Raw genomic sequence first — 22,035 nt, 5'->3', positions numbered from 1 at the left:
CGGTTCTGCTCCTTGACTCGCCTGAGCGAGGAGGTGCAGCGTCTTGTGGTGTTCGAACGAGGACTGTGATTGAGTCAACAACTCTCTCTCTCCCTATCAGAGAGCTAGGAGGAGGAAGTGGTCACTGAGACATTTCCTGGAAACCAACGAGACAGCAGAACCAATTTCAGAGAGAGTGAGAGAGAGAGAGAGAGAGAGACAACATAGACAGAGCAGGAAGGCCCGGTTGGCGTCTTCCGATACCCTCCCCCCCACCGCTATTCCCCACCACGAACGAATCTCGCGCAGCCCGCTCTGGGTGATGATGTGCCAACACCAGGGCGGTGACCTCTGAGCAGAAGGGGGGGCTGGGACGGAGGGACGGGAGGAGGAATACGAGATGACGGGCCTACGAGAGACGGAGAGGAACTGCCCGGCGTGGAGTTGCTTCGATTGACGTGAGTACGTTCGCCTGGCAAAAAGTCAACCGCGATCCGAACCCGTTCCCCGAGGGACGGGGTGGGTGGGGGAGGGGAGAGGGTGGGCGTAGCCCGTAGCTGTCAAGGCTGAGTACATTACCCACCCACCCCCCAACCGCCCCCAAACCCCCCACAATCTGTTCCCTTCCCGTCTGACGGAGGGGTCAGTTTCGGGGGACTGGGCGCCCCACGTACTCCCAGTCTCGGAAACTGAGGGAGGCCTGAGTTGATGGTCAACAGAACCTGGTGGGTTGGGGGCGGGAGGGAGGAGGGGAGAGCTCTGATCCCACCCAGTGCTGCTCGGGGATTTATCGCCCAGACGTTGCAGGGGAGGGGGTGTGGTGGTGGTGGGGTGCGTGGAGGGGGGTTGTGTTGGGAAGGAAACAGGGGACGTGTTTCAACATCCGACAGGACCCGCAGGTCCAAGTGGGGTGGGGGAGGACTGGCGTTGGTCAGGAGACTCTTCCTTCCGAGAGGCGGTGTACCGCAGGACTGCTGAGGCCGAATGGCCTCCCCTGTGCTACCCCATTGCACGATTCAGCGAGAGGTTTCTGAGTGCACTGCAAATGGACAGCCCCCACACGTGCCCGTCTCTCCCCCACAGACTCTCCCCTGCCCAACATTGCCACCCCGAGCTTGAGTGAGCTGCCACTGTCATTTCACAGAGACCCCCAAAATCTTGCATTGTTTCTCAAAAGGATGAGATCGCTCTGGGAATGGAGGGGGCAGCTGGGGAGTGGCCGCAATTCCCCTCGGCTTGCCTTTCCAGGTGGAGTCTTTTTCCGGCTGCAGCTCCCCCGAGGCCTGTTGTCGGCGGTGGCTTCTGACCTAGTGGCCTCGCAGTGCCGGCCTCCCGAGAGAGCGACTTCCTCTTTTTCTGCCGGCCAGTCCAGTTGATCGATTGCGCCGGGTTCCAAAACACAGGGCACCTCCCTCTGCGGGTGGTTTCACCCCCTGGGACCGTCTGTCAGGAAATTCCCAAGTTGCAGCCGATGGTGGGGGAGGGGAATTTGTCAGGGCAAACTCCTCCACCACCACCACCCAACTTGGAGTGGAGAGAGGGATCTCTGAAAGAAAACCCTCCCCCCTGTGCCAGACTCCTCTTTAGGTGTTGGGGCTGCTTTGACACTGGGGAATGGCGAAGCACAGATTTGGCCGTGGACCGTTCCACACACCTCTATTAAGGCGTGAGAGAATTCCGATTTACCATAAGAAACCAGTGGCACGGTGACTCAGTGGTGAGCACAGCTGACTCATAGCACCAGGGACCCGGGTTCGATCCCAGTCTCGGGCGACTGTCTGTGTGGAGTTTGCACATTCTCCCCATGTCTGCGTGGGTTTCCTCCGGGTGCTCCGGTTTCCTCCCACAGTCCAAAGATGTGCAGGTTATAGTGGATTGGCCGTGCCAAATTGCCCCCTAGTGTTCAGGGATGTGTCAGTTAGGGTGGATTGGCCGTGCTAAATTGTCCCATAGTGTTCAGGGATGTGTAGGTTAGGGTGGATTGGCCGTGCTAAATTGTCCCATAGTGTTCAGGGATGTGTAGGTTAGGGTGGATTGACCGTGCTCAATTGTCCCATAGTGTTCAGGGATGTGTAGGTTAGGGTGGATTGGCCGTGCTAAATTGTCCCATAGTGTTCAGGGATGTGTAGGTTAGGGTGGATTGGCCGTGCTAAATTGCCCCATAGTGTTCAGGGATGTGTAGGTTAGGGTGGATTGGCCGTGCTAAATTGCCCCATAGTGTTCAGGGATGTGTAGGTTAGGTTGGATTGGCCGTGCTAAATTGTCCCATAGTGTTCAGGGATGTGTAGGTTAGGGTGGATTGGCCGTGCTAAATTGTCCCATAGTGTTCAGGGATGTGTAGGTTAGGGTGGATTGGCCGTGCTAAATTGTCCCATAGTGTTCAGGGATGTGTAGGTTAGGGTGGATTGGCCGTGCTAAATTGTCCCATAGTGTTCAGGGATGTGTAGGTTAGGGTGGATTGGCCGTGCTAAATTGTCCCATAGTGTTCAGGGATGTGTAGGTTAGGGTGGATTGGCCGTGCTAAATTGTCCCATAGTGTTCAGGGATGTGTAGGTTAGGGTGGATTGGACGTGGTAAATTGTCCCATAGTGTTCAGGGACGTGTAGGTTAGGGTGGATTGGACGTGGTAAATTGTCCCATAGTGTTCAGGGACGTGTAGGTTAGGGTGGATTGGCCGTGATATATTATCCCATCGTGTTCAGGGATGTGTATGTTAGAGTGATTAGTCAGGGGTAACTGGAGTGGAATAGGTTTGGATGGGTTAAAATTGGGAGATAAGACTGAGTACTGGAGATCAGAGTCAACATTTAGATGGCAATGGAAAAGCACAGCAGGTCAGGCAGCTTCCGAGGAGGAGGAGAATCGATGTTTCGGCCAATAGCTCTTCATCAGGATTGAGCATTATTCTAGCATTGCTCTACTCCTAAGAGGGTCAGTGTGTACTCGATAGGCCGAAGGGCCTTTTCCAAACTGGAAGGATTCTTTGAAAAGTCACTCAGTGCGGATCCAAGACAGGCGAGACATGGACATCACATAGTCCCAGATTCACTGGATACAGTCAGCAAAGGAGCAGAGACACGGGAGCACTCAGTACTGAACCTCTGACAGTGCGGCACTCCCTCAGTACTGACCCTCTGACAGTGCGGCACTCCCTCAGTACTGACCCTCTGACAGTGCGGCACTCCCTCCGTACTGACCCTCTGACAGTGCGGCACTCCCTCAGTACTGACCCTCTGACAGTGCGGCACTCCCTCCGTACTGACCCTCTGACAGTGCGGCACTCCCTCCGTACTGACCCTCTGACAGTGCAGCACTCCCTCAGAACTGACCCTCTGACAGTGCGGCACTCCCTCAGTACTGACCCTCTGACAGTGCGGCACTCCCTCCGTACTGACCCTCTGACACTGCGGCACTCCCTCAGTACTGACCATCTGACAGTGCGGCAATCCCTCAGTACTCACCCTCTGACAGTGCGGCACTCCCTCAGTACTCACCCTCTGACAGTGCGGCACTCCCTCAGTACTGACCCTCCGACCGTGCGGCACTCCCTCAGTACTGACCCTCTGACAGTGCGGCACTCCCTCAGTACTGACCCTGTGACAGTGCGGCACTCCCTCAGTACTGACCCTCTGACAGTGCGGCACTCCCTCAGTACTGACCCTCTGACAGTGCGGCACTCCCTCAGTACTGACCCTCTTTCCTGGCTCTACCTCAACATAGACAATCCGTGGATCCCATCATGGATGTGGCAGTGTGCTGCACTGTGTGCCCACCTCCCAGACCAGGCTGTAGCACATGTTCCAGCTCCCTCTCCTGGCACCACTGGCCAGGCCCTGTGCATTACCCACATGCCATCTCCTAGCACATGCACACGGTACTGCTCGCCAGGCTGTCACAAGGCAGAGAACTCTCCTTACTCCTGCTCGTATCAGAACATGCTGCATTGCTCATCTGACCATGTCTCCAGGTGGAAATGGAAAGGTCTAGGAAGGGGAGGGAGGAGTCTGAGAGGATCCAGTTGAAGTTGAGGGTGGATAGTGTTGGTAAAGTGGATGTGAGGTCGGGTGGATAGTGTTGACCGAATCGACACAGGCATTTACTATAAACCGACCGACTCCCACTGCTCCCGAGACTACACCTCCTCTCACCCTTCCCCCTGTAAAAATGCCATCCCATATTCCCAATTCCTTCGTCTCCGCCGCATCTGCTCCCAAAAGGACCAGTTCCAAAACCGTACCACCCAGATGGCCTCCTCCTTCAAAGACTGCAATTTCCCCCCAGACATGGTCGACGATGCCCTCCACCACGTCTCCTCCACTCCCCACTCCTCCGTCCTTGTGCCCCGCCCCTCCAACCGCCACCAGGACAGAACCCCACTGGTCCTCACCTACCACCCCACCAACCTCCATATACATCGTTTCATCCGCCGTCATTTCCGCCACCTCCAAACGGACCCCACCACCAGGGATATATTTCCCTCCCCTCCCCTATCAGTCTGGAGAGACCACTCCCTCTGTGACGCCCTCCGTGACATCAGGTCCACACCCCCCCACCAACCCAACCTCCACTCCCGGCACCTTCCCCTGCAACCGCAAGAAATGCAAAACTTGCGCCCACACCTCCCCCCTTACCTCCCTCCAAGGCCCCAAGGGATACTTCCATATCCGCCACAAATTCACCTGCACCTCCACACACATCATTTACTGCACCCGATGTGGCCTCCTCTATATTGGGGAGACAGGCCGCCTACTTGCGGAAGGTTTCAGAGAACACCTCTGGGACACCCGGACCAACCAACCCAACTACCCTGTGGCTCAACACTTCAACTCCCCCTCCCACTCCACCAAGGACATGCAGGTCCTTGGACTCCTCCATCGCCAGACCATAGCAACACGACGGTTGGAGGAAGAGTGCCTCATCTTCCGCCTAGGAACCCTCCAACCACAAGGGATGAACTCAGATTTCTCCAGTTTCCTCATTTCCCCTCCCCCCACCTTGTCTCAGTCCCAACCCTCGAACTCAGCACTGCCTTCCTAACCTGCAATCTTCTTCCTGACCTCTCTGCCCCCACCCCACTCCGGCCTATCACCCTCACCTTGACCTCCTTCCACCTATCGCATTTCCAACGCCCCTCCCCCAAGTCCCTCCTCCCTACCTTTTATCTTAGCCTGCTGGACACACTCTCCTCATTCCTGAAGAAGGGCTGATGCCCGAAACGTCGATTCTCCTGTTCCTTGGATGCTGCCTGACCTGCTGTGCTTTTCCAGCAACACATTTTCAGCTCTGATCTCCAGCATCTGCAGTCCTCACTTTCTCCACTTGGGTTATAGGACATATTGTATTGCATGTTCACCTGTGTTATAGGACATGTTGCTCTGCATGTTCACCTGTGTTATAGGACATATTGCTCTGCATGTTCACCTGTGTTATAGGAAATGTTGCTCTGCATGTTCACCTGTGTTATAGGACATGTTGCACTACATGTTCACTGGTGTTATAGGTCATGTTGAACTGCACGTTCCCCTGTGTTACAGGACATGTTGCTCTACATGTTCACCTGGGTTATAGGTCATGTTGAACTGCATGTTCACCTGTGTTATAGGTCATATTGAACTGCACGTTCCCCTGTCTAACAGGACATGTTGCTCTACATGCTCAACTGGATTATCGGACATGTTGTACTGCATGTTCACCTGTGTTTTAGGACATGTTTATCTGCATGCTCACCTGTGTTTTAGGACATGTTGTACTGCATGTTCACCTGTGTTATAGGACATGTTGTACTACATGTTCACCTGTGTTATAGGATATTTTGCTCTGCATGTTCACCTGTGTTATAGGACATGTTGTACTGCATGTTCACCTGTGTTATAGGACATGTTGCTCTGCATGTTCACCTGTGTTATAGGACATGTTGCTCTGCATGTTCACCTGTGTTTTAGGACATGTTGCACTACATGTTCACTGGTGTTATAGGTCATGTTGAACTGCACGTTCCCCTGTGTTACAGGACATGTTGCTCTACATGTTCACCTGGGTTATAGGTCATGTTGAACTGCATGTTCACCTGTGTTATAGGTCATATTGAACTGCACGTTCCCCTGTCTAACAGGACATGTTGCTCTACATGCTCAACTGGATTATCGGACATGTTGTACTGCATGTTCACCTGTGTTTTAGGACATGTTTATCTGCATGCTCACCTGTGTTTTAGGACATGTTGTACTACATGTTCACCTGTGTTATAGGATATTTTGCTCTGCATGTTCACCTGTGTTATAGGACATGTAGAGCTGCATGCTCACCTGTGTTATAGGACATGTTGTACTGCATGTGTCACCTGGGATATCGGACATGCTGTACTGCATGTTCACCAGTGGTATAGGACATGTAGAGCTGCATGCTCACCTGTGTTATAGGACAAGTTGTACTGCATGTTCACCTGTCTTATAGAACCTGTTGATCTGCATGTTCACCTGTGTTATAGATCATGGTGATCTACATGTTCACCTGTGTTATAGGACATGTTTACTGCATGTTCAGCTGTCTTATAGAACCTGTTGCTCTGCATGTTCACCTATATTATAGGGCATGTTGATCGACATGGTCACCTGTGTTATAGGACATGTTGTACTGCATGTTCACCTGTTTTACAGGACATGTATTGCATGCTCTCCTGTGTTATAGGGCATGTTGTATCGCATGCTCTCCTGTGTTATAGGACAAGTTGTACTGCATGCTCTCCTGTGTTATACGACATGTTGTATTGCATGCTCTCCTGTGTTATAGGGCACGTGGTACTGCATGTTCACCTGTGTTATAGGGCACGTGGTACTGCATGTTCACCTGTGTTATAGGGCACGTGGTACTGCATGTTCACCTGTGTTATAGGACATGTAGAGCTGCATGTTCACCTGTGTCATAGGATATGTTGCTCTGCATGTTCACCTGTGTTATAGGACATGTAGAGCTGCATGTTCACCTGTGTCATAGGACATGTTGCTCTGCATGTTCACCTGTGTTATAGGACATGTAGAGCTGCATGTTCACCTGTGTCATAGGACATGTTGTACTGCATGTTCACCTGTGTTATAGGACATGTTTATCTGCATGCTCACCTGTGTTTTAGGACATGTTGTACTGCATGTTCACCTGTGTTATAGGACATGTTTATCTGCATGCTCACCTGTGTTTTGTTGTACTGCATGTTCACCTGTGTTTTAGTACATGTTGTACTGCATGTTCACCTGTCTTATAGAATCAGTTGATTTGCATGTTCACCTGTGTTATAGGTCATGGTGATCTACATGTTCACCTGTGTTATAGGACATGTTTAGCTGCATGTTCTTCTGTGTTATAGGACATGTTGTATTGCATGCTCTCCTGTGTTATAGGTAATGTTGAACTGCATGTTCCCTTGTGTTGCAGGACATGTTGCTCTACATGTTGTACTGCATGTTCACCTGTGTTACAGGACATGTTTACTGCATGTTCACCTGTGTTATTGGACATGTTGTACTGCATGTTCACCTGTGTTATAGGACATTTGGAGCTGCATGTTCACCTGTCTTATAGAACATGTTGATCTGCATGTTCACCTGTGTTATAGGACATGTTGTACTGCATGTTCACCTGTGTTATAGGACATGTTGAACAGCATGGTCACCTGTGTTATAGGACATGTTGTATTGCATGCTCTCCTGTGTTATAGGCTATGTTGAACAGCATGTTCACCTGTGTTATAGGACATGTTGAACAGCATGTTCACCTGTGTTATAGGACATGTTGAACAGCATGTTCACCTGTGTTATAGGACATTTTGTACTGCATGCTCTCCTGTGTCATTGGACATGTTGTATTGCATGCTCTCCTGTGTTATAGGACATGTTGTACTGCATGCTCTCCTGTGTTATAGGACATGTTGTATTGCATGTTCACCTGTGTTATAGGACATGTTGCTCTACATGTTGTACTGCATGTTTACCTGTGTTACAGGACATGTTGGTCTGCATGTTCACCTGTTTTACAGGACATGTTTTCTACATGTTCACCTGTGTTATAGGACATGTTGTACTGCATCTTCACCTGGTTTACAGGACATGTTTATGCATGTTCACCTGTGTTATAGGACATGTTTACTGCATGTTAACCTGTGTTATAGGACATATTGTATTGCATGTTCACCTGTGTTATAGGTCATGGTGATCTACATGTTCACCTGTGTTATAGGACATGTTGTACTGCATGTTCACCTGTGTTATAGGACATGTTGTACTGCATCTTCACCTGGTTTACAGGACATGTTTATGCATGTTCACCTGTGTTATAGGACATGTTTACTGCATGTTAACCTGTTTTATAGGACATATTGTATTGCATGTTCACCTGTCTTATAGGTCATGGTGATCTACATGTTCACCTGTGTTATAGGACATATTGTATTGCATGTTCACCTGTGTTGTAGGACATGTTGTACTGCATGCTCTCCTGTGTTATAGGACATGTTGCTCTGCATGTTCACCTGTGTTATAGGTCATGTTGAACTGCATATTCCCCTGTGTTGCAGGACATGTTGCTCTACATGTTGTACTGCATGTTTACCTGTGTTACAGGACATGTTTACTGCATGTTCACCTGTGTTATTGGACATGTTGTACTGCATGTTCACCTGTGTTATAGGACATGTTGAGCTGCATGTTCACCTGTCTTATAGAATCTGTTTATTTGCGTGTTCACCTATGTTATAGGACATGTTGAACTGCACGTTCCCCTGTGTTATATGACATGTTGTACTGCATGTTCACCTGTGTTATAGGACATGTTGCTTTGCATGTTCACCTGTGTTATAGGACATGTTGTATTGCATGCTCTCCTGTGTTATAGGACATTTTGTACTGCATGCTCTCCTGTGTTATAGGACATGTTGTCCTGCATGTTCACCTGTGTTATAGGACATGTTGAACTACATGTTCACCTGTGTCATAGGACATGTTGCTCTGCATGTTCACCTGTGTTATAGGACATGTTGATCTGCATGTTCACCTGTGTTATAGGACATGTTGATCTGCATGTTCACCTGTGTTATAGGACATGTTGAACTGCATGTTCACCTGTGTTATAGGACATGTTGCTCTGCATGTTCACCTGTGTTATAGGACATGTTGTACTGCATGCTCACCTGTGTTATAGGACATGTTGATCTGCATGTTCACCTGTGTTATAGGACATGTTGTACTGCATGTTCACCTGTGTTATAGGACATGTTGTACTGCATGTTCACCTGTGTTATAGGACATGTAGAGCTGCATGTTCACCTGGGTTATAGGTCATGGTGATCTACATGTTCACCTGTGTTATAGGACATGTAGAGCTACATGTTCACCTGTGTTATAGGACATGTTGCTCTGCATGTTCACCTGTGTTATAGGACAGTTGCTCTGCATGTTCACCTGAGTTATAGGACATGTTGTATTGCATGCTCTCCTGTGTTATAGGACATGTTGAACTGCATGCTCACCTGTGTTATAGGACATGTTGAACTGCATGTTCACCTGTGTTATAGGACATGTTGCTCTGCATGTTCACCTGTGTTATAGGACATGTTGTACTGCATGCTCACCTGTGTTCTCGGACATGTTGATCTGCATGTTCACCTGTGTTATAGGACATGTTGTACTGCATGTTCACCTGAGTTATAGGACATGTTGTACTGCATGTTCACCTGTGTTATAGGACATGTAGAGCTGCATGTTCACCTGGGTTATAGGTCATGGTGATCTACATGTTCACCTGTGTTATAGGACATGTTAAAAGCATGTTCACCTGTGTTATAGGACATGTTGCTCTGCATGTTCACCTGTGTTATAGGACAGTTGCTCTGCATGTTCACCTGTGTTATAGGACATGTTGCATTGCATGCTCTCCTGTGTTATAGGACATGTTGTACTGCATGCTCTCCTGTGTTATAGGACAGTTGCTCTGCATGTTCACCTGTATTATAGGACATGTTGTACTGCATGTTCACCTGTGTTATAGAACATGTTGTACTGCATGCTCTCCTGTGTTTTAGGACATGTTGCTTTGCATGTTCACCTGTGTTATAGGACGTGTTCTTCTGCATGATCACCTATGTTATAGGTCATGTAGAGCTGCATGTTCTCCTGTGTTAAAGGACATGTTGATCTGCATGTTCTCCTGTGTTAAAGGACATGTTGATTTGCATGTTCACCTGTGTTATAGGACATGTTGCACTGTATGTTCACCTGTGTTATAGGGCATGCTGATCGATATGGTCACCTGTTTTATAGGACATGTTGTACAGCATGTTCACCTGTGTTTTATGACATTTTGTACTGTATGTTCACCTGTGTTATAGGTCATGTTGAACTGGACGTTCCCCTGTGTTACAGGACATGTTGCTCTACATGTTCACCTGTGTTTCAGGACATGTTGATCTGCATGTTCACCTGTGTTATAGGACATGTTGTACTGCATGTTCACCTGTGTTATAGGACATGTTGTACTGCATGTTCACCTGTGTTATAGGACATGTTGTACTGCGTGTTCTCCTGTGTTATAGGACATGTTGAACTGCATGCTCACCTGTGTTATAGGACATGTTTACTGCATGTTAACCTGTGTTATAGGACATATTGTATTGCATGTTCACCTGTGTTATAGGTCATGGTGATCTACATGTTCACCTGTGTTATAGGACATGTTGTACTGCATGTTCACCTGTGTTATAGGACATGTTGTACTGCATCTTCACCTGGTTTACAGGACATGTTTATGCATGTTCACCTGTGTTATAGGACATGTTTACTGCATGTTAACCTGTTTTATAGGACATATTGTATTGCATGTTCACCTGTCTTATAGGTCATGGTGATCTACATGTTCACCTGTGTTATAGGACATATTGTATTGCATGTTCACCTGTGTTGTAGGACATGTTGTACTGCATGCTCTCCTGTGTTATAGGACATGTTGCTCTGCATGTTCACCTGTGTTATAGGTCATGTTGAACTGCATATTCCCCTGTGTTGCAGGACATGTTGCTCTACATGTTGTACTGCATGTTCACCTGTGTTACAGGACATGTTTACTGCATGTTCACCTGTGTTATTGGACATGTTGTACTGCATGTTCACCTGTGTTATAGGACATGTTGAGCTGCATGTTCACCTGTCTTATAGAATCTGTTTATTTGCATGTTCACCTATGTTATAGGACATGTTGAACTGCACGTTCCCCTGTGTTATATGACATGTTGTACTGCATGTTCACCTGTGTTATAGGACATGTTGCTTTGCATGTTCACCTGTGTTATAGGACATGTTGTATTGCATGCTCTCCTGTGTTATAGGACATTTTGTACTGCATGCTCTCCTGTGTTATAGGACATGTTGTCCTGCATGTTCACCTGTGTTATAGGACATGTTGAACTACATGTTCACCTGTGTCATAGGACATGTTGCTCTGCATGTTCACCTGTGTTATAGGACATGTTGATCTGCATGTTCACCTGTGTTATAGGACATGTTGATCTGCATGTTCACCTGTGTTATAGGACATGTTGAACTGCATGTTCACCTGTGTTATAGGACATGTTGAACTGCATGCTCATCTGTGTTATAGGACATGTTGAACTGCATGTTCACCTGTGTTATAGGACATGTTGCTCTGCATGTTCACCTGTGTTATAGGACATGTTGTACTGCATGCTCACCTGTGTTATAGGACATGTTGATCTGCATGTTCACCTGTGTTATAGGACATGTTGTACTGCATGTTCACCTGTGTTATAGGACATGTAGAGCTGCATGTTCACCTGGGTTATAGGTCATGGTGATCTACATGTTCACCTGTGTTATAGGACATGTAGAGCTACATGTTCACCTGTGTTATAGGACATGTTGCTCTGCATGTTCACCTGTGTTATAGGACAGTTGCTCTGCATGTTCACCTGAGTTATAGGACATGTTGTATTGCATGCTCTCCTGTGTTATAGGACATGTTGAACTGCATGCTCACCTGTGTTATAGGACATGTTGAACTGCATGTTCACCTGTGTTATAGGACATGTTGCTCTGCATGTTCACCTGTGTTATAGGACATGTTGTACTGCATGCTCACCTGTGTTCTCGGACATGTTGATCTGCATGTTCACCTGTGTTATAGGACATGTTGTACTGCATGTTCACCTGAGTTATAGGACATGTTGTACTGCATGTTCACCTGTGTTATAGGACATGTAGAGCTGCATGTTCACCTGGGTTATAGGTCATGGTGATCTACATGTTCACCTGTGTTATAGGACATGTTAAAAGCATGTTCACCTGTGTTATAGGACATGTTGCTCTGCATGTTCACCTGTGTTATAGGACAGTTGCTCTGCATGTTCACCTGTGTTATAGGACATGTTGTATTGCATGCTCTCCTGTGTTATAGGACATGTTGTACTGCATGCTCTCCTGTGTTATAGGACAGTTGCTCTGCATGTTCACCTGTATTATAGGACATGTTGTACTGCATGTTCACCTGTGTTATAGAACATGTTGTACTGCATGCTCTCCTGTGTTTTAGGACATGTTGCTTTGCATGTTCACCTGTGTTATAGGACGTGTTCTTCTGCATGTTCACCTATGTTATAGGTCATGTAGAGCTGCATGTTCTCCTGTGTTACAGGACATGTTGATCTGCATGTTCTCCTGTGTTAAAGGACATGTTGATTTGCATGTTCACCTGTGTTATAGGACATGTTGCACTGTATGTTCACCTGTTTTATAGGACATGTTGTACAGCATGTTCACCTGTGTTTTATGACATTTTGTACTGTATGTTCACCTGTGTTATAGGTCATGTTGAACTGGACGTTCCCCTGTGTTACAGGACATGTTGCTCTACATGTTCACCTGTGTTTCAGGACATGTTGATCTGCATGTTCACCTGTGTTATAGGACATGTTGTACTGCATGTTCACCTGTGTTATAGGACATGTTGTACTGCATGTTCACCTGTGTTATAGGACATGTTGTACTGCGTGTTCTCCTGTGTTATACGACATGTTGTACAGCATGTTCACCTGTGTCTTAGGACATTTTTCTCTGCATATTCACCTGTGTAATAGGTCATGTTGAACTGCACGTTCCCCTGTGTTATAGGACATGTTGCTCTGCATGTTCACCTGTGTTATAGGTCATGGTCATCTACATGTTCACCTGTGTTATTGGACAGGTTGCTCCGCATGTTCACCTGTGTAAGAGGACATGTTGTATTGCATGCTCTCCTGTGTTATAGGACATGTTGTACTGCATGTTCACCTGTGTTATTGGATAGGTTGCTCCGCATGTTCACCTGTGTAAGAGGACGTGTTGTACTGCATGCTCTCCTGTGTTATAGGACATGTTGTATTGCATGCTCTCCTGTGTTATACGACATGTTGTACTGCATGTTCACCTGTGTCATTGGACATGTTGTATTGCATGCTCTCCTGTGTTATACGACATGTTGTACTGCATGTTCACCTGTGTTATAGGACATGTTGTATTGCATGTTCACCTGTGTTGTGGGTAATGTTGAACTGCATATTCCCCTGTGTTGCAGGACATGTTTACTGCATGTTCACCTGTGTTATTGGACATTTTTGTACTGCATGTTCACCTGTGTTATAGGTCATGTTGACCTGCATGTTCACCTGTGTTATAGGGCATGTTGATCGACATGGTAACCTGTGTTATACGACATGTTTACTGCATGTTCACCTGTGTTATAGGACATGTTGCTCTGCATGTTCACCTGTGTTATAGGACATGTTGTACTGCATGTTCATCTGTGTTACAGGACATGTTTACTGCATGTTCACCTGTGTTTTAGGACATGTTGTACTGCATGTTCACCTGTGTTATAGGACATGTTGAACTGCATGTTCACCTGTGTTATAGGTCATGGTCATCTACATGTTCACCTGTGTTATAGGACATGTTGTACTGCATGTTCACCTGTGTTATAGGACATGTAGAGCTGCATGTTCTCCTATGTTATAGGATAGTTGCTCTGCATGTTCACCTGTGTTATAGGACATGTTGTATTGCATGCTCACCTGTGTTATAAAGCATGTTGCTCTGCATGTTCACCTGTGTTACAGGACGTCTTGCTCTGCATGTTCATGTGTTAAAGGACATGTTGCTTTGCATGTTCATCTGTGTTATAGGACGTGTTCCTCTGCATGTTCACCTATGTTAAAGGTCATGTACAGCTGCATGTTCACCTGTGCTTTAGGACATGTTGATCTGCATGTTCACCTGTGTTATAAGACATGTTGTATTGCATGCTCTCCTGTGTTATAGGACATGTTGCTCTGCATGTTCACCTGTGTTAAAGGTCATGGTCATCTACATGTTCACCTGTGTTATAGGACATGTTGAACAGCATGTTCACCTGTGTTATAGGACATGTTGAACAGCATGTTCACCTGTGTTATAGGACATGTAGAGCTGCATGTTCTCCTGTGTTATAGGACATGTAGAGCTGCATGTTCTCCTGTGTTATAGGACATGTTGTATTGCATGCTCTCCTATGTTATAGGACATGTTGCTCTGCATGTTCACCTGTTATAGGTAATATTGAACTGCATGTTCCCCTGTGGTGCAGGACATGTTGCTCTACATGTTGTACTGCATGTTCACCTGTGTTACAGGATATGTTGGTCTGCATGTTCAACTGTGTTACAGGACATGTTTACTGCATGTTCACCTGTGTTATTGGACATGTTGTACTGCATGTTCACCTGTGTTACAGGACATGTTTACTGCATGTTCACCAGTGTTACAGGACATGTTTACTGCATGTTCACCTGTGTTATTGGACATGTTGCTCTGCATGTTCACCTGTGTTATAGGACATGTAGAGCTGCATGTTCTCCTGTGTTATAGGACATGTAGAGCTGCATGTTCTCCTGTGTTATAGGACATGTTGTATTGCATGCTCTCCTATGTTATAGGACATGTTGCTGTGCATGTTCACCTGTTATAGGTAATGTTGAACTGCATGTTCCCCTGTGGTGCAGGACATGTTGCTCTACATGTTGTACTGCATGTTCACCTGTGTTACAGGATATGTTGGTCTGCATGTTCAACTGTGTTACAGGACATGTTTACTGCATGTTCACCTGTGTTATTGGACATGTTGTACTGCATGTTCACCTGTGTTACAGGACATGTTTACTGCATGTTCACCAGTGTTACAGGACATGTTTACTGCATGTTCACCTGTGTTATTGGACATGTTGCTCTGCATGTTCACCTGTGTTATAGGACATGTAGAGCTGCATGTTCACCTGTCTTATAGAACCTGTTGATCTGTATGTTCACCTGTGTTATAGGACATGTTGTACTGCATGCTCACCTGTGTTACAGGACGTCTTGCTCTGCATGTTCACCTGTGTTATAGGATGTGTTCCTCTGCATCTTCACCAATGTTATAGGTCATGTAGAGCTGCATGTTCACCTGTGTTTTAGGAGGTGTTGATCTGCATGTTCACATGTGTTATAAGACATTTTTCTCTGCATGTTCACCTGTGTTATAGGGCATGTTGATCGATATGGTAACCTGTGTTATACGACATGTTGTACTGCATGTTCACCTGTGTTATAGGACATGTTGTACTGCATGTTCACCTGTGTTATAGGACATGTTGCTCTGCATGTGTCACCTGTGTTATAGGAAATTTTGCTCTGCATGTTCACCTGTGTTATAGGGCATGTTGATCGACATGGTCACCTGTGTTATACGACATGTTGTACTGCATGTTCACCTGTGTTATAGGACATGTTGGACTGCATGTTCACCTGTGTTATAGGACATGTTGTACTGCATGCTCTCCTGTGTTATAGGACATGTTGGACTGCATGTTCACCTGTGTTATAGGACATGTTGTACTGCACGCTCTCCTGTGTTATAGGACATGTTGGACTGCATGTTCACCTGTGTTATAGGACATGTTGCTCTGCATGTTCACCTGTGTTATAGGTAATGTTGAACTGCATATTCCCCTGTGTTGCAGAACATGTTGCTCTACATGTTGTACGGCATGTTTACCTGTGTTACAGGACATGTTTACTGCATGTTCACCTGTGTTACAGGACATGTTTACTGCATGTTCACCTGTGTTATCGGACATGTTGTACTGCATGTTCACCTGTGTTAGAGGACATGTTTACTGCATGTTCACCTGTGTTATTGGACATGTTGTACTGCATGTTCACCTGTGTTATAGGACATGTAGAGCTGCATGTTCACCTGTCTGATTGAACCTGTTGATCTGCATGTTCACCTGTGTTATTGGACATGTTGTACTGCATGCTCACCTGTTTTACAGGACATGTTGTACAGCATGTTCACATGTGTTATAGGACATGTTGATTTGCATGTTCACCTGTGTTATAGGACGTGTTTCGCTGCATGTTAACCTATGTTATAGGTCATGTAGAGCTGCATGTTCACCTGTGTTAAAGGACATGTTGTATTGCATGTTCACCTGTGTTATAGGACATGTTGTACTGCATGTTCACCTGTGTTATAGGACATGTAGACCTGCATGTTCACCTGTGTTATAGGACATGTTATACTGCATGTTCATCTGTGTTATAGGACATGTTATACTGCATGTTCATCTGTGTTATAGGACATGTAGAGCTTCATGTTCACCTGTGCTATAGAACATGTTGTACTGCATGTTCACCAGGGTTATAGGACATGTTATACTGCATGTTCATCTGTGTTAATGGCCATGGTGATTTACATGTTCACCTATGTTATAGGACATGTTGAACAGCATGTTCACCTGTGTTATAGGACATGCAAAGCATCGTGTTCAGCTGTGTTATAGTACATGTTGCACTGCATGCTCTCCTGTGTTATAGGACATGTTGAACTGGATGTTCACCTGTGTTATAAAACATTTTGATCTGCATGTTCCCCTGTGTTATAGGACATGTTGTACTGCATGTTCACCTGTCTTATAGGACATGTTGAACTGCATGTTCACCTGTATTATAGGACATGTTGATCTGCATGTTCACCTGTGTTATAGGCCATGTTGATCTACATGTTCACCTTTGTTACAGGACATGTTATACTGCATGTTAACCTGTGTTATAGGACATTTGGAGCTGCATGTTCACCTGTGTTATAGAACATGTTGTTCTGCATGTTCACCTGTATTATAGGACATGTTGTACAGCATGCTCACCTGTGTTATAGGACATCTTGTACTGCATGTGTACCTGTGTTATAGGCTATGTTGCTCTGCAAGTTCACCTGGGTTGCCGGACATGTTGAACTGCATGTTCACCTGTGTTATAGGACATGTTGAACAGCATGCTCTCCTGTGTTATAGGACATGTAGAGCTGCATGTTTACCTCTGTTATAGGACATGTTGTACTGCATTCTCACCTGTGTTACAGGACATCTTGTACTGCATGTGCACCTCTGTTACAGGACATGTTGCTCTGCAAGTTCACCTGGGTTATCGGACATATTTTACTGCACGTTCACCTGTGTTTTAGGACATGTAGAGCTGCATGTTCACCTGTGTTATAGGACATGTTGTCTTGCATGCTCACCTCTGTATAGGACATCCTGTACTGCATGTCCACCAGTGTTATAGGCCATGTTGCTCTGCACGTTCACCTGTGTTATAGGTCATGTTGAACTGCATGTTCACCTGTATTATACGACATGTAGAGCTTCATGTTCACCTGTGTTATAGAACATGTTGTACTGCATGTTCACCTGTGTTATAAGACATGTTTTACTGCATGTTCACGTGTGTTCTAGAACATGTTGCTCTGCATGTTCACCTGTGTAATAGGACATGTTGTACTGCATGTTCACCTGTGTAATAGGACATGTTGTACTGCATGTTCACCTGTGTTATAGGACATATTGTACTGCATGTTCACGTGTGTAATAGGACATGTTGTACTGCATGTTCACCTGTGTTATAGGACATGTTTACTGCATGTTAACCTGTGTTATAGGACATATTGTATTGCATGTTCACCTGTGTTATAGGTCATGGTGATCTACATGTTCACCTGTGTTATAGGACATGTTGTACTGCATGTTCACCTGTGTTATAGGACATGTTGTACTGCATCTTCACCTGGTTTACAGGACATGTTTATGCATGTTCACCTGTGTTATAGGACATGTTTACTGCATGTTAACCTGTTTTATAGGACATATTGTATTGCATGTTCACCTGTCTTATAGGTCATGGTGATCTACATGTTCACCTGTGTTATAGGACATATTGTATTGCATGTTCACCTGTGTTGTAGGACATGTTGTACTGCATGCTCTCCTGTGTTATAGGACATGTTGCTCTGCATGTTCACCTGTGTTATAGGTCATGTTGAACTGCATATTCCCCTGTGTTGCAGGACATGTTGCTCTACATGTTGTACTGCATGTTTACCTGTGTTACAGGACATGTTTACTGCATGTTCACCTGTGTTATTGGACATGTTGTACTGCATGTTCACCTGTGTTATAGGACATGTTGAGCTGCATGTTCACCTGTCTTATAGAATCTGTTTATTTGCATGTTCACCTATGTTATAGGACATGTTGAACTGCACGTTCCCCTGTGTTATATGACATGTTGTACTGCATGTTCACCTGTGTTATAGGACATGTTGCTTTGCATGTTCACCTGTGTTATAGGACATGTTGTATTGCATGCTCTCCTGTGTTATAGGACATTTTGTACTGCATGCTCTCCTGTGTTATAGGACATGTTGTCCTGCATGTTCACCTGTGTTATAGGACATGTTGAACTACATGTTCACCTGTGTCATAGGACATGTTGCTCTGCATGTTCACCTGTGTCATAGGACATGTTGCTCTGCATGTTCACCTGTGTTATAGGACATGTTGATCTGCATGTTCACCTGTGTTATAGGACATGTTGAACTGCATGTTCACCTGTGTTATAGGACATGTTGAACTGCATGCTCACCTGTGTTATAGGACATGTTGAACTGCATGTTCACCTGTGTTATAGGACATGTTGCTCTGCATGTTCACCTGTGTTATAGGACATGTTGTACTGCATGCTCACCTGTGTTATAGGACATGTTGATCTGCATGTTCACCTGTGTTATAGGACATGTTGTACTGCATGTTCACCTGTGTTATAGGACATGTTGTACTGCATGTTCACCTGTGTTATAGGACATGTAGAGCTGCATGTTCACCTGGGTTATAGGTCATGGTGATCTACATGTTCACCTGTGTTATAGGACATGTAGAGCTACATGTTCACCTGTGTTATAGGACATGTTGCTCTGCATGTTCACCTGTGTTATAGGACAGTTGCTCTGCATGTTCACCTGAGTTATAGGACATGTTGTATTGCATGCTCTCCTGTGTTATAGGACATGTTGAACTGCATGCTCACCTGTGTTATAGGACATGTTGAACTGCATGTTCACCTGTGTTATAGGACATGTTGCTCTGCATGTTCACCTGTGTTATAGGACATGTTGTACTGCATGCTCACCTGTGTTCTCGGACATGTTGATCTGCATGTTCACCTGTGTTATAGGACATGTTGTACTGCATGTTCACCTGAGTTATAGGACATGTTGTACTGCATGTTCACCTGTGTTATAGGACATGTAGAGCTGCATGTTCACCTGGGTTATAGGTCATGGTGATCTACATGTTCACCTGTGTTATAGGACATGTTAAAAGCATGTTCACCTGTGTTATAGGACATGTTGCTCTGCATGTTCACCTGTGTTATAGGACAGTTGCTCTGCATGTTCACCTGTGTTATAGGACATGTTGTATTGCATGCTCTCCTGTGTTATAGGACATGTTGAACTGCATGCTCACCTGTGTTATAGGACATGTTGAACTGCATGTTCACCTGTGTTATAGGACATGTTGCTCTGCATGTTCACCTGTGTTATAGGACATGTTGTACTGCATGCTCACCTGTGTTCTCGGACATGTTGATCTGCATGTTCACCTGTGTTATAGGACATGTTGTACTGCATGTTCACCTGAGTTATAGGACATGTTGTACTGCATGTTCACCTGTGTTATAGGACATGTAGAGCTGCATGTTCACCTGGGTTATAGGTCATGGTGATCTACATGTTCACCTGTGTTATAGGACATGTTAAAAGCATGTTCACCTGTGTTATAGGACATGTTGCTCTGCATGTTCACCTGTGTTATAGGACAGTTGCTCTGCATGTTCACCTGTGTTATAGGACATGTTGTATTGCATGCTCTCCTGTGTTATAGGACATGTTGTACTGCATGCTCTCCTGTGTTATAGGACAGTTGCTCTGCATGTTCACCTGTATTATAGGACATGTTGTACTGCATGTTCACCTGTGTTATAGAACATGTTGTACTGCATGCTCTCCTGTGTTTTAGGACATGTTGCTTTGCATGTTCACCTGTGTTATAGGACGTGTTCTTCTGCATGTTCACCTATGTTATAGGTCATGTAGAGCTGCATGTTCTCCTGTGTTAAAGGACATGTTGATCTGCATGTTCTCCTGTGTTATAGGACATGTTGTACTGCATGTTCACCTGTGTTATAGGACATGTTGTACTGCATGTTCACCTGTGTTATAGGACATGTTGTACTGCGTGTTCTCCTTTGTTATACGACATGTTGTACAGCATGTTCACCTGTGTCTTAGGACATTTTTCTCTGCATATTCACCTGTGTAATAGGTCATGTTGAACTGCACGTTCCCCTGTGTTATAGGACATGTTGCTCTGCATGTTCACCTGTGTTATAGGTCATGGTCATCTACATGTTCACCTGTGTTATTGGACAGGTTGCTCCGCATGTTCACCTGTGTAAGAGGACATGTTGTATTGCATGCTCTCCTGTGTTATAGGACCTGTTGTACTGCATGTTCACCTGTGTTATTGGATAGGTTGCTCCGCATGTTCACCTGTGTAAGAGGACGTGTTGTACTGCATGCTCTCCTGTGTTATAGGACATGTTGTATTGCATGCTCTCCTGTGTTATACGACATGTTGTACTGCATGTTCACCTGTGTCATTGGACATGTTGTATTGCATGCTCTCCTGTGTTATACGACATGTTGTACTGCATGCTCTCCTGTGTTATAGGACATGTTGTATTGCATGCTCTCCTGTGTTATACGACATGTTGTACTGCATGTTCACCTGTGTTATAGGACATGTTGTATTGCATGTTCACCTGTGTTGTGGGTAATGTTGAACTGCATATTCCCCTGTGTTGCAGGACATGTTTACTGCATGTTCACCTGTGTTATTGGACATTTTGTACTGCATGTTCACCTGTGTTATAGGTCATGTAGAGCTGCATGTTCACCTGTGCTTTAGGACATGTTGACCTGCATGTTCACCTGTGTTATAGGGCATGTTGATCGACATGGTAACCTGTGTTATACGACATGTTTACTGCATGTTCACCTGTGTTATAGGACATGTTGCTCTGCATGTTCACCTGTGTTATAGGACATGTTGTACTGCATGTTCATCTGTGTTACAGGACATGTTTACTGCATGTTCACCTGTGTTTTAGGACATGTTGTACTGCATGTTCACCTGTGTTATAGGACATGTTGAACTGCATGTTCACCTGTGTTATAGGTCATGGTCATCTACATGTTCACCTGTGTTATAGGACATGTTGTACTGCATGTTCACCTGTGTTATAGGACATGTAGAGCTGCATGTTCTCCTATGTTATAGGATAGTTGCTCTGCATGTTCACCTGTGTTATAGGACATGTTGTATTGCATGCTCACCTGTGTTATAAAGCATGTTGCTCTGCATGTTCACCTGTGTTACAGGACGTCTTGCTCTGCATGTTCATGTGTTAAAGGACATGTTGCTTTGCATGTTCATCTGTGTTATAGGACGTGTTCCTCTGCATGTTCACCTATGTTAAAGGTCATGTACAGCTGCATGTTCACCTGTGCTTTAGGACATGTTGATCTGCATGTTCACCTGTGTTATAAGAC

The 22,035-nt window shown here is 45.5% G+C and overlaps 1 protein-coding gene across 1 annotated transcript in view; it reads left to right on the top strand.

The window, feature by feature from the left end:
- The first annotated feature begins 206 nt into the window (after positions 1 to 206).
- The window catches only part of LOC140454976 (uncharacterized), a 97,896-nt gene continuing 76,067 nt past the window's right edge, over positions 207 to 22,035 (top strand). The window contains exon 1 of the mRNA XM_072549651.1: positions 207 to 437. The gene's annotated coding sequence lies outside the window, so the exon portion shown is untranslated. The remainder of the gene's footprint in view (positions 438 to 22,035) is intronic.

The sequence above is a fragment of the Chiloscyllium punctatum genome, chromosome 30 (assembly GCF_047496795.1).
Source record: "Chiloscyllium punctatum isolate Juve2018m chromosome 30, sChiPun1.3, whole genome shotgun sequence".
NCBI classification, from domain to species: domain Eukaryota; kingdom Metazoa; phylum Chordata; class Chondrichthyes; order Orectolobiformes; family Hemiscylliidae; genus Chiloscyllium; species Chiloscyllium punctatum.
The sequence above is the reverse complement of the archived record's forward strand: the minus strand, read 5'-3'. Positions and strand labels throughout refer to the sequence as shown.